Source organism: Trachinotus anak, unplaced genomic scaffold, assembly GCF_046630095.1.
Source record: "Trachinotus anak isolate AG129_WGS33_773 ecotype Australia unplaced genomic scaffold, CSIRO_AGI_Tana_v1 ptg000032l, whole genome shotgun sequence".
In the NCBI taxonomy this organism is placed as follows: Eukaryota; Metazoa; Chordata; class Actinopteri; order Carangiformes; family Carangidae; genus Trachinotus; species Trachinotus anak.
Window position 1 is genome coordinate 29,540,193 of NW_027273883.1, and position 16,479 is coordinate 29,556,671.

A 16,479-nucleotide genomic window follows, 5' to 3' on the forward strand; every position below is an offset into this window, starting at 1 on the left:
TGTTAACATTTATGATTGCAACATCTTATAACATATCAAAATTCATCATATATATATATTTTTTAATATATGCTCACATACAAATTTTACTATGGGTATTTCATATATGTTATAAACTTATATCTTCATATATGTACGTAATTGATAATAATATATGCACCTATAGTAGAACATATAGTGGAACATCACATGATCAAGACAGTAATGTCAAACAACAATAAATTCCTCATCTTTAGATGGGGACTTTGCAGCCTGATAATCAATTTAAACAACTGCCTCTTCAGTAGCTTCAGTCAAAGAGTTAACCAGGAAAAAGGAAAAAAGTCAACAATGAAACAAATGACCAACAATATATAAAAAGGGACAACGTGGCAGGTGCAACAAGCAATGGGCTAAACTACACTTGTGGAAATAACAGCAGAATAATGTAAATATAATATCAACTCCACAGTGGCTGCAGCCTACAAGCACACACATTTAGGCTTAAAGAGAGCCCGCAGTTTTACACACCCACAATGTTCTGTTGCAGTAACATTGTAAGATGGGATTGGCTCCAGCCCCACCATGACCCTATAAGCACAAACGGCATGGATAATGAATGAATCAATGTTTTCACTTTTTATTATGGATTATTGTGTATTTATCCTGTTAGAAACACAGTGAAGTATGCAAAAAGTGAAAGGGTCTCAACACTTGCAGGTACAGAGCTGCTGCTGGACAGTGAAGCAAAAGCTCAGGGTGCAGGCAAGAGGTAATAAGTGATAATAATAAAAACGCTCTGGTGGTGCGTGCAGAGGCAGAAGCACCCTCCATAGTTCCAGTGGATTATGTTCACTTGTTTTTCCCTCTGCTCAGAACCAGTTGAAAAGGGGCACACCCACACCTCTCCAAAATCCTGCAAACTTTATGCACTTTTGGCACAGTGTGGATAAATAAGGACTGATATTTTTGCATGTACACTTGTATCTGCTGCACCACCATACATTGGCTGTCTGTTAACTCAGTCCTCAACAGTGTATTTGAGGAGATTCAGTTTTAGATGGGACTACAAGTCAACCCTTTCTCTCTCTCTCAGAGACATGAGCCTCACTCATTATTTTCTGGCTGTGAAAGAGGAAAGTTCATCTGACTGGTCATTAAATACAGAACAATTTGCATCCCATATTGAATCTATACAGGACCCAGCATTTTATTTTCAAATGTGGGACAATTCCATATTATACGGGACTAGTGGCAACCATACTCCACCCTCTGATTCTGTATTCTTCCCACTAATAATGTATTCAGAATCTTCTGAATCTTCCCCAGCTGCATTTGGGTTAAGGTTGCACTGGTTTGCTCCACTGCCTGTTGCAGAATTGCTGTTTCAGGAAAATCAAGCCCTTAGATCCTGAGGTCCAGTTTTCTGCAATGCCGACATCTACAATCCTTCAGCAAAAGATAAAATAACTACTTGTCCTGTTTTGCTATTTGTTTCATGTGAAGAGTCCCACACAACAAAACCTACATTCACTTATGTCACCAGTGACTGTCCCGACATCTTACAGTAAACTCCTGATGACACTCACATCTGTGCTGCCGGCGACACTGTTCCGTCCTCGATGCTGGGCTTTTATAGCAAATACTCAGTGACCATACAAATCAGCCCCAATACAAAGGTAAACAACTGTGTCTTTCCTCTCTGGAGGGATTCTCAATGTCACTGCAAATGCATTGCCAAGTCATCTGTTCAGCACTTCCCAGACAGTTCTAATACTTTGATAGTTTGTGTGTTCACTGTAAGGCAGACTGAGGGCTGTCAGCTGTCTGTGGGACCAGAATGAAAGCCCAGGAACCCACTGTAGAGAATACACTTGTTACGTCCCTCTGAAACAAAGTGTTTGCCTGGAGCAAACACCATGATGAATAAAATGCTGCTCTTTGAGCTTTACTAGTAGTCCATGGAAGATAATTTTACTCAGAATTTAAATTGGAAAGGGAAAATGGAAAATGATTAGAGAACATTCAAATTAAATGCCATTGAAGTGAAAAAGGAAATTACAATTACAAAATAAAGTAGAAAATCTTTCACATAAAAACTTAAAGTTTAAAAGATATATTTCTTAAAGTCTGTCTCAATTCAATAGTAACCTGTTGTTGTACATTGATGTTTATTCTCATCCTTTCCTTGTAAGCGATGAAGCTACAGTCCTCTTTCTGTGCAGCAAGTTGCTAATATATGAGTTGGTGAAATTCTGTCAAAATTAGAAGCAAAATTTCCATAGTGTTACCACATTGTGAGACAGATTTATTTTTCAGTAACTATGATTTTTAATGGGTTTGAAGACTAATGATGTCATCCTGCTGATAGAAGCCTTTTGTATGTATTGTTCTACAGGGCATGGACAAACAATGCACAGTATTTTGCCATTTAACAAGAACTCGTTGATTCTTCAAACACATGTTTTAAATTGAAAGCAACTGGACTTGGTTATTTGTCTAGGAAGACGTTTCACCTCTCATCCAAGAGGCTTCATCAGTTCTTTCTCACACCTGACCAGGCTGGGACTGGTCCAAATATCTGGTGTGGAGACCCAGGTATTTTTAACCTCTGGGAGGGGCTTTCACAAGGCTGATGATGTCACTGGTTCCCTTTGTGCTCCATGTGCCAACGACAGTCGTTAGAGTGACTGTCTTGGTGGAGAGTTGGTGTCGACTTTGTTAGAGCCCTATTGTGTTATAACGACAGTCATTGGAGTCACGTGCCACTTGTGAACAGTTGTTTTTCTTTGAGGTTAAATTGTTGAATCTCCTGGGAAGGGATGAAAGGGCAGCATTGTAAATTGGAGATAGGTGGTGTCTGAGGCCTCCTCCCCTGTTGAGGGATGGTTTCTCTACTTTCACATAGATGGCTTCTTTCACTCCTCTTTCGATGGAGTCCTGGGGATAAAGACCAAAACATCACAATCCTCCCAGCAGACAAGGGTAGATGCACAGTTGTGCTCAATACAACTGATTACCAGGCCAAGATCTCTGCACTACTCAGCGACTCTAACACCTATGAAACTCTGAAACGAGACCCGACCAGTGGTTATAAAAAGAAGGTGATGGAATGTCTACAACAACTGCAAAAAAAAAAGAAGGGGTCATTGACAAAACACAATATTACCGGCTTTATCCCCAGGACTCCATCCCCTGCCTATATGGACTCCCCAAAATCCATAAAGAAGGGGCCCCGCTCAGGCCTATTGTCAGCAGCATAAACTCGGTCACATACAGCATAGCCAAATACATAGCCAATATCCTGGCACCTTTGGTGGGCAACACCCCACACCACATCCAAAACTCCATAGACTTTGTGAGTAAAGTCCGGAACTTAAAAATGGAGCCAGATGAAACCATGGTTTCCTATGATGTGACTTCTCTTTTCACCTGCATTCAAACCGTGGAGGCTCCGGCCACAGTAAAAGAACGACTCACACAAGACAACTCCCTGCAACACCGAACAAATCTGAAACCCGGACACATTTGCCAGCTTCTGGATTTATGCCTAAACACTACATATTTCCAGTTTGACGGCAAATTTTACAGACAGAAACATGGCTGTGCCATGGGTTCACCAGTATCCCCCATTGTGGCAAATCTATACATGGAGGAGGTAGAGAACAGGGCTCTGAACTCCTTTGAAGGAATTACACCGAGCCACTGGTTCAGATATGTGGACGACACATGGGTTAAAATCAAAACCAAAGAGGTGCAAGCTTTTACCGAACACATTAACTCAGTGGACAAAAACATCAAGTTCACCAGAGAGGATGTCAAGGACAATAGTCTGCCCTTCTTAGATTGTGACGTCCATATGAAAAAGGACAGGAGCCTCCACATTGGGGTATACAGAAAACCCACACACACAGACCAATATCTACTTATCGACTCACATCACCCTCTGGAACACAAGCTTGGTGTTATCAGAACCCTGCAACACAGAGCTGATAACGTACCCACCAGCTCACAGGCCCAAAGGGTAGAACACAAGCACCTGAGAGGCGCCCTCACAACTTGTGGTTACCCCAACTGCACCTTTGTGAAAACTGCTTCTGCTTCCAGAAAGAAAAGTAGCAACATGGTTGAGAAAGAAAAACCAAACAAGAGAAACAGCATAGTCATCCCATGTGTGTCTGGGATATCAGAAAAACTCAGGAGGATCTTCAACAAACACCGTATCCCTGTGTATTTCAAACCCAGCAACACACTCAGAAAGAGACTGGTACACCCCAAGGACAGAACACCACACACCCGAAAAAGCAACCTGGTGTATGCAGTCCAATGCAATGAGGAATGCAAAGACCTCTACATTGGAGAAATGAAACAACCACTGCATAAACGCATGGCCCAACACAGGAGAGCTAACTCCTCAGGCTTGGACTCTGCTGTCCACTTACATCTTAAGGAGAAAGCCCACTCCTTTGAGGACAGCAAGGTTCACATCCTGGACAGAGAGGACAGGTGGTTCGAAAGAGGAGTGAGAGAAGCCATCTATGTGAAAGTAGAGAAACCATCCCTCAACAGGGGAGGAGGCCTCAGACACCACCTATCTCCAATTTACAATGCTGCCCTTTCATCCCTTCCCAGGAGATTCAACAATTTAACCTCTAAGAAAAACAACTGTTCACAAGTGGCACGTGACTCCAACCACTGTGGTTATAACACAATAGGGCTCTAACGAAGTGGAAACCAACTCTCCACCAAGACAGTCACTGTAACGACTGTCGTTGGCACATGGAGCACAAAGGGAACCAATGACATCATCAGCCTTGTGAAAGCCCCTCCCACAGGTTAAATACCTGGGTCTCCACACCAGATAGTTGGACCAGTCCCAGCCTGGTCAGGTGCGAGAAAGAACTGATGAAGCCTCTTGGATGAGAGGTGAAACGTCTTCCTAGACAAATAACCAAGTCCAGTTGAGATACTATGACCTGGACAAATGAGAATATTCACAGGCTTCAAACACATGACAATGTGGAAAAATTAAGAGGGACTTTCCAACAAAAAAGATTGTTACTCTGGAACATAATGATTTGATTTGACTGAAGTCGGAGCAAGCACTATGACATATTTTTCCTCCACACTGTTGGGATCGCAAGCCATGAGTTCTGAGAAGAACAATGGAGAGGCCTACAAGCCACTCCAAGGCCTGAGTGTCAAACCATGCATCCTGAAGGGAACAATAGAGAGGCCCGCGTGCTTCTCCTGAAGCCTGACTCGAGCCATGCCTCGTGGGGAGAACAAAGGAGTGGACTACATTTCCCTCCAGGCTATGGGCCAAAACCACCCCCACAATTCACACCTAGGTGTAAAATTGCAGTTTGAAAGAAAACTCCGCAACGGCATTGGCCGAGGCCAGGCATTCCCAGCAGGGGTCCCCGGTGACGTCACTCAGGTAATAAAAGCTGCGCTGCGACCCTCCTCCTCCTCCTCCTGCGCTTCATTCCCGTGCACCAGGTACAGTAGAGAGCTCCTCCAGCTCTCTCCGCGACTCGGCTGCTGAAAGGGAGCAATCTGCAAACATCTGACCTTTTCCAGAACTTCTTCAAGCCGAGGTCACAGTCTTCAACTCGCGGGCCGAGCACAGATGCTGTGTTTCTCTTCTTTAGGATCCGACGTAGATCGCTGTGCAATCAGCTGATTTCACGTCCTGTGAGGACGAGCAACGACTTTGTTAAAGACAAAGTTCACCGTCTCTCATCTGTGATCTTCCCGCTGCCGCCGAGGAACTCATCACTGTCACCGCCAGGAGAGAGACACGACCCGCCGAGCTTCCAGCCAAGGACCGAGCTCCAGCCGAGGACCGAGCTGTGGAGACCCAGAGACTTTCTGTTCTGACTCCGGAGGACCGGAGCCGCTCACAGTAAGAGGCTGATGTCTGGGCAGAGACACAGTTAGTGTAGCTGTTGTATTGTTGCTATTGACTGATAAGTGCTGCAGATCCTGTTGTTTAGATCGTTCACTGTGATCAGCTTAATAAGCCAAATATCACTAGTTAAAGGACCAATATCCGACCAGACGAGCTCCGGTTCTCTGGCTCCGTTATTGTGTAGTGATGTTGTGGTGATTATTAACTGTGGTGACGATCTCTTGTGGACTCTTTCCTCTCTTCACCTCTATTCTCCCTCTTCCTCCCAATCACGCACCTCATCTACATCTCTCTCACATTCAGGCCCTAGAGTGTGACCGCATCATACACGTAAGGCTCAAGGCCCCTCCCTCTGTTCTCGTGTTCACGCCATTCACGCTCTGCGGCCAGCCGCCATCTTGGCTCTAGCGAGTACCTCACTCTGCCGCCATCTTGGTTCCTACTGACACGTCACTCACGTGACCTCGTCACATCCTCTCTCTCTCTCTCTCTCTCTCTCACCCACACACACACACACACACACACACACACACACGGTTGTACATATGTGTTTTGCCTGTAATCATTTAGTTAGTAACCAGTGTTTGTTTTAGTTATAGTTGAATTATAATCGGTTTAATATTAAGTGATGTTATGTTGAATAATTATTACTCGTATTAATAAATCCTGTTATAATTTAACTAGTCGTTGTCGGTGATTATTGTGATTATATTTGTGATAACAGCTGGATTCACAACAGTCAGTGCTCGAATTTACCCTTCAACCAACCTTCTGAGACTGTATTCTGAGCCATCAATTTGGTCATTGGTCCCTGGTGACAGGGTGGTGCCCCGAGGTTACTACTGGTAGTAAACATTTATATATATATTGGTGATTATCACTGATAATCATTAATATGATAAGCCAATAACCAAATTGCTCCTACCTGTGCCCCAACAACACCTTGGAATTGGATCAGGATCAGGACATTCATGATGCAGTGGAGTGGAGTCGGGGAGAAACCTCACAGACACAAGAGGCATTAATGAAGTTGGGGTTAAAAGACACATTGTAGTGCATGATGAATTACCCGTGTGCAGTGTAGGGATGGAGGTTGTTCATATTGGTCAGCAACCTCTCGCTAAGCTGCAGTTTCCAACAACCATACAAGTCAATAGCTACACTGTGGTCAGAAGTATTCCAAAGTATATAAAGACAGATAATGTCCCACGTTCCAGAAGAGAAGGTAATGCTGGCAGTCACCTGGAAGTCAGATGGTGTGAGACAGCGCATTGTTGATTTTGGTCTTTTCATGAGATTTGTTGACAATATTAGCTTCTGATTTTAGCCATACTGGTGGCATGCGTTACACCCAGATCCCAGACTTTCAAAATAAGGCCTCTTTTTGGATCACAGGTAATAGCACCATAGAGCTCAACATTTAACCATCAAGAATGAGATCAACAGTGAATAAATTACTGACTTTTTTACATTTGAACACTTTTTTTTTTTAACAGAATGAGTCTCTACAGTTATAATCACTTTTAAAACACATCTCATGAATTACTTCTCATTCTTGTCAGTTGGTCTACCACAGACTGAAATATCGCAACAGCTACTGGACAGATTGAGATTAAACAAACATTTAACGGTCTCCAGAGGATGAATGCTCACGACTCTGGTGATTCAGAGCACCACCAGCATACTGACACAGACTGACAGACATATCTCAGCAACTATTTTGTCTAAGAATGCCATGAAACCTGGTGCAGGCAGACATGGTGCCTTGTGACTTTGGTCAGCCCTTGACTTTTCCTGTCGTGCCACCAGCAGTTCAAAGTTTTCACTTACCCTGTGAAATAGTTAAATATTGACAATATCGAAGTGATTGGCCACCGAAGTTTATACAGACATCCATGGTCCTCAGATGATGTAACCTACAGACAGTCTAAATTGTAAATTGTCCGATATTTATACTCATGACATTCCTATCATCCTCAGCTGTGGTTTATGTTTTCGTCTAATGATTAAATGTTGGCATGCTAACATGCTAAATTGAACTGTATTTAACTGAATGCACTACAGTGCCAAATTCTGACTCCACTGGCATGGTTGTAGATTCTTAGAGCTCTATTTTACTGCCGGTGCAAAGCCAGTGCTGGGGCAAATGCAGTTTTTATGCAGTTTTCCTTTGGCAACTGTATTGGTCTGTCTGGACTGTTTGGTCAATTCCTGGAACCAAACGAATGTGTTTGCCCTGAGGTGGGAGGAGAGGTGCAGCTGGGGCTCAGGGTATGCTGAGTAGGTAGTGCAGTGCAATTTTGATGCTCACTTTGGCATGAAACGGCATTTGCCTTCAAACCTGGTCAGCCTCTGCAAAATCAGACGCAGAGCAATTTTAGTGTCTTAGGTGGCAGAGCTATGCACACAGAGATCTCCACAATCCAAAAGCACTTTTCATTTACATAGAGTGTGGCCATTTCTTACTCATCTAATGCAGATTGATATATCCATCAAATTACTATTTTATTGTGATTTACGAAGATTATTACCTATATTATAATCCAGGCGTATAATCCTGTGACCCAAAGTTCCAAAGAAACATCAACAGGCCTACTGATGTTTTATTTGATGATTGAGCAGCCTACAGCAACTTGACGAATGTCTGATCTTTTCCATAAAGTTGATCAAATACTTGTAATAACACACAGCAGCAGGGATGTTGCGTGTTTCAACTACAGTCTCTGATTTGAGAAAAGAGCTCTGAGTGATTTACAAGTAGGGTACAGCAGCAACTTCATTAATTATTTAAATCTCTAAATATGGTGCCAGGATCTGTCAGGAGGTAGGTAAATAATGGTTCAGAGTGCTCCTAACATCACACGAGAAGGCTGTTTCTCACAGATTCCAGGTTTTACAATGGAACCATTTGGAGTAACATGTCTTTCCTCAGGAGTCCTGAGTTCCATCAAATCTATACAGACATTTTTATCAAAAACTCAAAGTAAATATGTTTTCTGTGTGCCAAGAGAATTATTACTGTGAGTTTTGTTTTGACACTTACAGTCATGTTTGAAAGTATTTACAGCTGTGGCTTCTGCCCACAGATGCATATCCATATATCATCCTCCTTTATTCTTTCTGTGACTTTGTGGGGCTCAAAAAGACACAAAATGAGGGATGACTTGGTAAAAAACAAGTACTGTTTGACTTATCTTTGAGTAGTTACTATTTTGTGTTGCTCAGTGGTTCAGATTCGGAGTTAATAATGAATGACTCATTAATAAAGTGGTCAGTATGTTGATTCACAGATATTTGAGAACTCATATTGTCTCATATTTCCCAGTCTGTTCTCTTGTAACGCATCATTACTTATTTTATTGTACTGGCATTGGAGTCATGAGGGAACTATCAACTAACATGAATCCTGAAATCCTTAATAATTACGTATAATTCTGCATATTTTTAAGTGTGACTGGTTTTGTTTGTTTGTTTGAGTTTATGGAGCAGGTCGAGCAAACTTATACCTGCCCTGCACCAGTAAAACTGCAACTTTTTTAAGCAAGAGCAAACACAGCAATGAAAGAATTTGACTTTTTTTTTTTTTTTCACTATAAAACAGGTCTAGGTGCTATGCAAATGCCTCCTACTGCCAGGGATCTTAAAATCAGTATATATCAGATTATCAGATCTGAGCCTGTCTCCCTGGTTCACCTTGTTGCCGTTAAATGGGATGAGAGGAACACATGTAATTGTTTATTACTGAAGCTCACCAACTCCGCCTGCTTATTCTGTGTTCCTCCTACCAATAATACAGTACATCCGGACAGTATTCACAGCACTTCACTTTTTCCACATTTTGTTATGTTACAGCCTTATTCCAAAATTGATTCAATTTATTTTTTACCTCAATCTTTACACACAATACCCCATAATGAGAAAGTGAAAAAGGGTTGCATGAAATTTTTGCAAATATATTGAAAATAAAAAACAAAAACAATCACATGTACATAAGTATTCACAGCCTTTGCCATGACACTCAAAATTGAGGTCAGGTGCATCCTGTTTCCACTGATCATCCTTCAGATGTTTCTACAACTTGATTGGAGTCCACCTGTGGTAATTTCAGTTGATTGGACATGATTTGGAAAGGCACACGCCTGTCTATATAAGGTCCCATAGTTGACAGTGCATGTCAGAGCACAAACCAAGCCATGAAGTCCAAGGAATTGTCTGTAGACCTCCGAGACAGGACTGTATCGAGGTACAGATCTGGGGAAGGGTACAGAAAGATTTCTGCAGCATTGAAGATTCCAATGAGCACAGTGGCCTCCAGCATCCATAAATGGAAGAAGTTTGGAACCACCAGGACTCTTCCTAGAGCTGGAAACCCGGCCAATCTGAGCAATCGGGGCAGAAGAGCCTTAGTCAGGGAGGTGACCAAGAACCCAATGGTCACTCTGACAGTGCTCCAGCGTTGCTCTGTGTAGAGAGGAGAACCTTCCAGAAGGACAACCATTTCTGCAGCACTCCACCAATCAGGCCTGTATGGTAGAGTGGCCAGACAGAAGCCACTCCTCAGTAAAAGGCACATGACAGCCCGCCTGGAGTTTGCCAAAAGGCACCTGAAGGACTCTCAGGCCATGAGAAATAAAATTCTCTGGTCTGATGAAACAAAGATTGAATTCTTTGGCCTGAATGCCAAGCGTCATGTCTGGAGGAAACCAGGCACCGCTCATCACCTGGCCAATACCATCCCTACAGTGAAGCATGGTGGTGGCAGCATCATGCTGTGGGGATGTTTTTCTGCAGCAGGAACTGGGAGACTAGTCAGGGTTGAGGGAAAGATGAATGCAGCAATGTACAGAGACATCCTTGATGATAACCTGCTCCAGAGCGCTCTGGACCTCAGACTGGGGCAAAGGTTCATCTTCCAACAGGACAATGACCCTAAGCGCACTGCCAAGATAACAAAGGAGTGGCTTCGGGACAACTCTGTGAATGTCCTTGAGTGGCCCAGCCAGAGCCCAGACTTGAACCTGATTGAACATCTCTGGAGAGATCTGAAAATGGCTGTGCACCGACGCTCCCCATCCAACCTGATGGAGCTTGAGAGGTTCTGCAAAGAAGAATGGGAGAAACTGCCCAAAAACAGGTGTGCCAAGCTTGTAGCATCATACTCAAAAAGACTTGAGGCTGTAATTGCTGCCAAAGGTGCTTCAACAAAGTTTTGAGCAAAGGCTGTGAATACTTATGTACATGTTATATTTTTGTCTTTTATTTTTAATATATTTGCAAAAAATTTAAGCAAACTTGTTTCACTTTGTCATTATGGGGTATTGAGTGTAGAATTTAGAGGTAAAAAATGAATTTAATCCATTTTGGCATAAGGCTGTAACATAACACACCCATTTGTGTTTGCACTAGGGATTTTGCCTGCACTTAAGACTGGCACTATTTCAGGAGAGTAGAGCCTGCAGTCTTGTTTTACAGCTACTGCCTTGTTGAAACATTGTTTCCTATTACTTCTGTACCAATTTCTCCCTGATCTTTGCTCCATGCTAATAAAGTACAAGATGACATTTGGATTGATGTAAGAATACAGCATTGATATGACATTTATGCATGCTTCCATTCATTCTTAATGAGTACCGAGTTTTCCAGATGCTGTTGTTAACTTTACCTGTGTTAAACACAGGATTTATAACTATTCAAACTAATTGGACCATCATATGGAAATTGTTCTCTCCCCTGTCTATCTGTTGGTCTCTCTTGTCTTATTGTGGTTGGTAATGAGGCCAGGAGCACAGAGTTAGTGATTACAGGAGAAGGACCTCAACACCGAAAGCCAGAGAAAAAATTGTCTGTGAGAAAATCTGGTTGAAAGGCTTGTTCTGCCCTCGGTCACCCTCACAATAAACACCACCAGCACCTCGGTCCCTGGCCAAATTAATTATGTGAAATTGCAGGTTGTGGAAGTTTTTTGTCATTGATTGCAAGCAACAAATGTTTTCAGGGGAATTGGTTCATGTCATTTCAAGCACACAACACTCTCATTAAAGGCAAATCTGTGCTGTAACACAGACAAATAGACAGTACTTTGGGAGCTGAATTTCACCTGATGAGTCACTGGCACTGAGAATACAAAGTTTCACAACACAATTTCCTGTGTTTCAAACCAAACACAGACCTGCACTTTAAAGGTGTGTGTCTGGTTAACTGCATTGCCTTAGTTGTCTCTGATGTTAAATGGTCACATCAAATACTGCAATATTGAAGTTATGGTGTATGACAGTCAGACCAATATATAATTTTACTGATACATTAGATCAGTCAAAGAAAATAATACACTGATAGTTGAGAATGTGACTTGCCAGGTCCAGTATGGGCCGACTGCTGAACCTACACTCATCCTGCTTGATGTGGTTTTTCATTATTATTATTCAAATATTTTTATTGGCTTTTTATACTGCAAACACATACAACACAGTCAACAAGGCTGCAAACAGCAGTCACAAAATATATGGAAAATAAGGCAACAATAATAACGTAGACGTACACGTATAAAACAGAAAATGTATATTAAAAAAAAGGTTAAAAAATAAATTAAATAAATAAATAATAATAATAATAACAACAATGACCGAAACTAAAATTAAAGCATACAATTTTAAACCTGTTACAGAGATCGTGTCAATTAAGTAGTAGTCTAAGTGTCCCTAGCTGGGAATTCCAGCGGCTGCCAGACATTGTAAAACCTCTGGGTTGATCCCCTGATTGAGTGTTTCAATTTCTCAAGTTTCAAATGCGCCATTACATCCCCAACCCAGTGCCTGTGCGTGGGAGGCCTAACTGATTTCCAGTTACGCAAAATAAGGCGCCTGGCTAGTAGGGATGAAAAGGCGATGGCATCCGACTGTGCCCTAGATATCGCCACCTCAGCAGGGGCCACACCAAACAATGCGATTCAGGAGCAGGGCCTATCTCTTTGTTGCAGATATAAGAGAATGTGTCAAAAATTGAGGACCAAAAACTGTACCAACTTTGGGCATGCCCAAAACCTATGATAGAGGGTGGCCGGAGCCTGGCAGCATCGGCAGCAGGTCAGATCCACATCTGGATATATCCTGGCCAGTTTAGTTTTAGACAAATGGAGCCTGTGGAGCACTTTGAACTGGAGCAAACCATGTCTGATACAGATTGAACGTGAGTGTACTCTCCTAATTGCACTTTCCCAGGAATCATCTGAAACTTCAAATCCCAGTTCCTCCTCCCACACTGCCCTAATATTATTAAGTGAAGGAGAGGCAATCATTTGAATATTGTCATACAGTCTGCTCACTCCCCTTCTTTGTTCTGGATCTCCACCCGAACACTCATCTATCCAGTCATTTGGTGGAAGTGACGGAAAGGAAGGGAAATACTTACGAACAAAGACGCACACCTGCAAATATCTTAATGAATGTGATCTGGGAATGTTGTACTCACTTACAAGCTGCTCAAAAGACATGAATACACCGTCCTTGAAAAGATCCTTCACCCGTTTCAGACCATTCCTGAACCATAACTTAAACGCTGTGTCCATGAGTGAGGGCAGGAAGAGTGCATTATCCGAGACTGGGAGAGAGGACATGGCCTTTCTATGTTTGAAGTGGTTCCTAAATTGAGACTATATTTGTAGTGAGCCACCCACAATAGGATTGTTTGTGAGGCACCGTTTACTAAGTGGTAGTGGCGCACATACTAAAGAAGGTAGGGACATAGGATGGGTGGAATGTTGTTCCATTTCAGTCCACACAGGTCCATCCCTCTCATAAAATGCAGACACCCAGTATGACAATTTATAAATATTAGCCGCCCAATAATATTGTAGAAAATTTGGTAATGCTAAGCCTCCAGCCTCTTTCTGTTTCTCAAGATGCGCCCTCCTTCTCCGTGGGATGGTCTTATTCCATATAAAGACGGATATGGATTTATCTAACTCTTTAAAAAAGGACTTTGGGATAAAACGGGCACTGTATGGAACAAGAACCTGGGCATAATTGTCATTTTGACAGAATTGACTCTGTCTGTGAAATAGGCAGTGCTGACCAACGGACAAGGTCCTGCTTGGCCTTCTCTAGGGCTGGTTTAAAATTTAGTTTGAATAAATCACTATATTTACGTGTTACTGATACCTACACCTAGATATGTAAAAGTGTCAGGAATTACTTTTAGTGGATATATGTCAAAGGACATCTGATGAGCCTGGTCATTAATAGGGAAGAGCAGACTCTTAGTAAGGTTGATTTTGTAGCCTGAGATCGTCCCGAAGCTAGAGATAATTTCTAATGCCTTAGGAATAGAGATAGAAGGGTTGGACAGATAGAGTATCAGGTCGTCCACATATAGAGACAGCTTGTGAGTTTGGCCCCCCTATCAATACCCCTGAGCTCCCAAGTACTCCTTAGTGCAGGGGTCGGCAACCCGTGGCTCCAGAGCCACATGTGGCTCTTTCATCCCTCTGCTTCGGCTCCTTGTGGCTTTAGAAAATAAATAATGAGTATTTAATTAAAATTTATTTTATTTTAGTTTGTTAGTTTTTTAAATGTAATTCTAAATTTGAAGATTATGGTGATCTTGTAACATTAAAATAAAACGTGTTTAATTTTTTGTCGCTCAAAATATGCGTCACAACCGCCGATGTGTGAAACCCGCCGGCACGCGATTTATTGAGATTTTCGACCCCCGGTAATTTTGTTTTCTCTGTAGCAGTTCATTGATTTCATAAATGTAACACACTTTTTTTATACATAGCATAAAGGTAAAAAACGATATATATAGTGTTATCTTCATTTTAGATGTCAAAAGGGTTTTGTGGCTCCCGGTGTTTTCTTTTCTGTGGGAAACGGGTCCAAATGGCTCTTTGAGTGTTTAAGGTTGCCGACCCCTGCCTTAGTGCAAAAGCCAGCGGCTCAATGGCCAGGTCGAATAAGAGCGGGCTCAGGGGGCACCCCTGTCTGGTCCCCCTACAAATAGGAAAATAATTGGAAATTGTCTTATTAGTAGTTGTTAGTATTAGTAGTTGTATGCTACAGCGGCGTAGCATACAAGACCTTTATCCAGGAACAAAAGGCTGGTCCAAAACCGAACCTCTCCAGAGTTGCGAATAGATATTCATACTCAATACGATCGAATGCTTTGTGTGCGTCGAGGGAGAGCAGGACCTCTGCTGATTGTGACTTTTCCGGAGAATAAAGAATATTAAAAAGCCTACGTACATGGCTAGAAAGCTGCTGCCCTGTAATAAAACCAGTCTGATCTGGATGTATCACTGTATGTATCAATCTACTAGCTAGAACTTTAGTTAAGATCTTGTAGTCGCAGCAAAGTAGGCTTACAGGACGATATGATTCACATTTCAGGAGGTCCTTTCCTTTCTTAAGAAGCACGGAAATGGTGGCTTGGGTCATTGTAGGGGGGAGTGTCTTACACTCAAGAGCTTTGGCATAAACGTTTTTTAGAAGAGGGATTTGTTTGCCTGACAATTTAAAAAAAAATTTGATTGGGAAGCCATCCGGCCCGGGGGCTTTACTGCTCCTCATACGTTTAATTGCCCAATCAATTTCCGCAGCTGAGATGCTGTTGTCAAGATCTGTCCTATCCTGTTGACCTACTGCTGGGATCTCGAGACTATTGAAAAACTGAGCTAGTTTCGCATCATCGCAATTTTCCATGGCATAAAGGTCCTCGTAAAACTTTCTAAATTACTCATTTATGCATTTTTGATCTGTTGTTATCCCATCTGTAGTGTTAATCTCCGCAATAATTCCAGCCTCTGCAGATTGTCTTAACTGATGGCAAAGTAGCTTGCTGGCTCGTTCCCCATGCTCATAAAACTCTTGACGAGATCTGAGATGAAGCTCCTCAGCCACTCCAGACAAGAGGGTGTGAAATTCTGTTAGCAAACCTATTCTCTCCCTACTAAGATCAGCAGATGGAGCTTCTGAATTTTTACGGTCGACATCATTTATTGAAGAGATGAGCTCGATAAGGCGTGCTGAGCATCTTCTGTTCATACTTACGTTATAAGATATTATCTGACCGCGTAAATAAGCTTTCATAGTTGCCCAGAGGTTACAGTGGCTTGTATCTGGTGACTGATTTGTTTCTAGAAAAAAATCAATTTGCGCTGATAGGAAGTTAACAAAATCTTCATCAGACAGAAGACGTGGGTTGAGTCTCCAGGTGTGTTGTGGAGGCTCATTATTTGGACAGCAAAGCACCATTGTTGCTGGGCTATGGTCGGAAATAACAATGCCCTCATATTCACTAGACCTCTGTAGGGGGAGGAGTTTTTGTCCAGCAAAAAATAGTCTATCCTGGAATATGAGTGGTGTGCTGGAGAGAAAAATGAATACTGTCTCGAGATCGGATTTCTATATCTCCATGCATCAATCACCCCATATGTTTGGAGAAAAACATTTATGGTCTCTACTGATTTACTTAGCGTTCCAGATGTGGTTCTCGAACGATCTAGTGTGGGATGTAGAACACAGTTCAAATCTCCCCCGAGAACCAGTTGGTGACTGTTTAACTCTGGAAGAAGTGAGGGCAGCTGTGACTCA

The 16,479-nt window shown here is 42.3% G+C and overlaps 1 pseudogene; it reads left to right on the top strand.

Annotated features, from left to right (window-relative positions):
• Window positions 1–85: 85 nt before the first annotated feature.
• Window positions 86–5,415, top strand: LOC139613294 (uncharacterized; annotated as a pseudogene).
• Window positions 5,416–16,479: the final 11,064 nt, after the last annotated feature.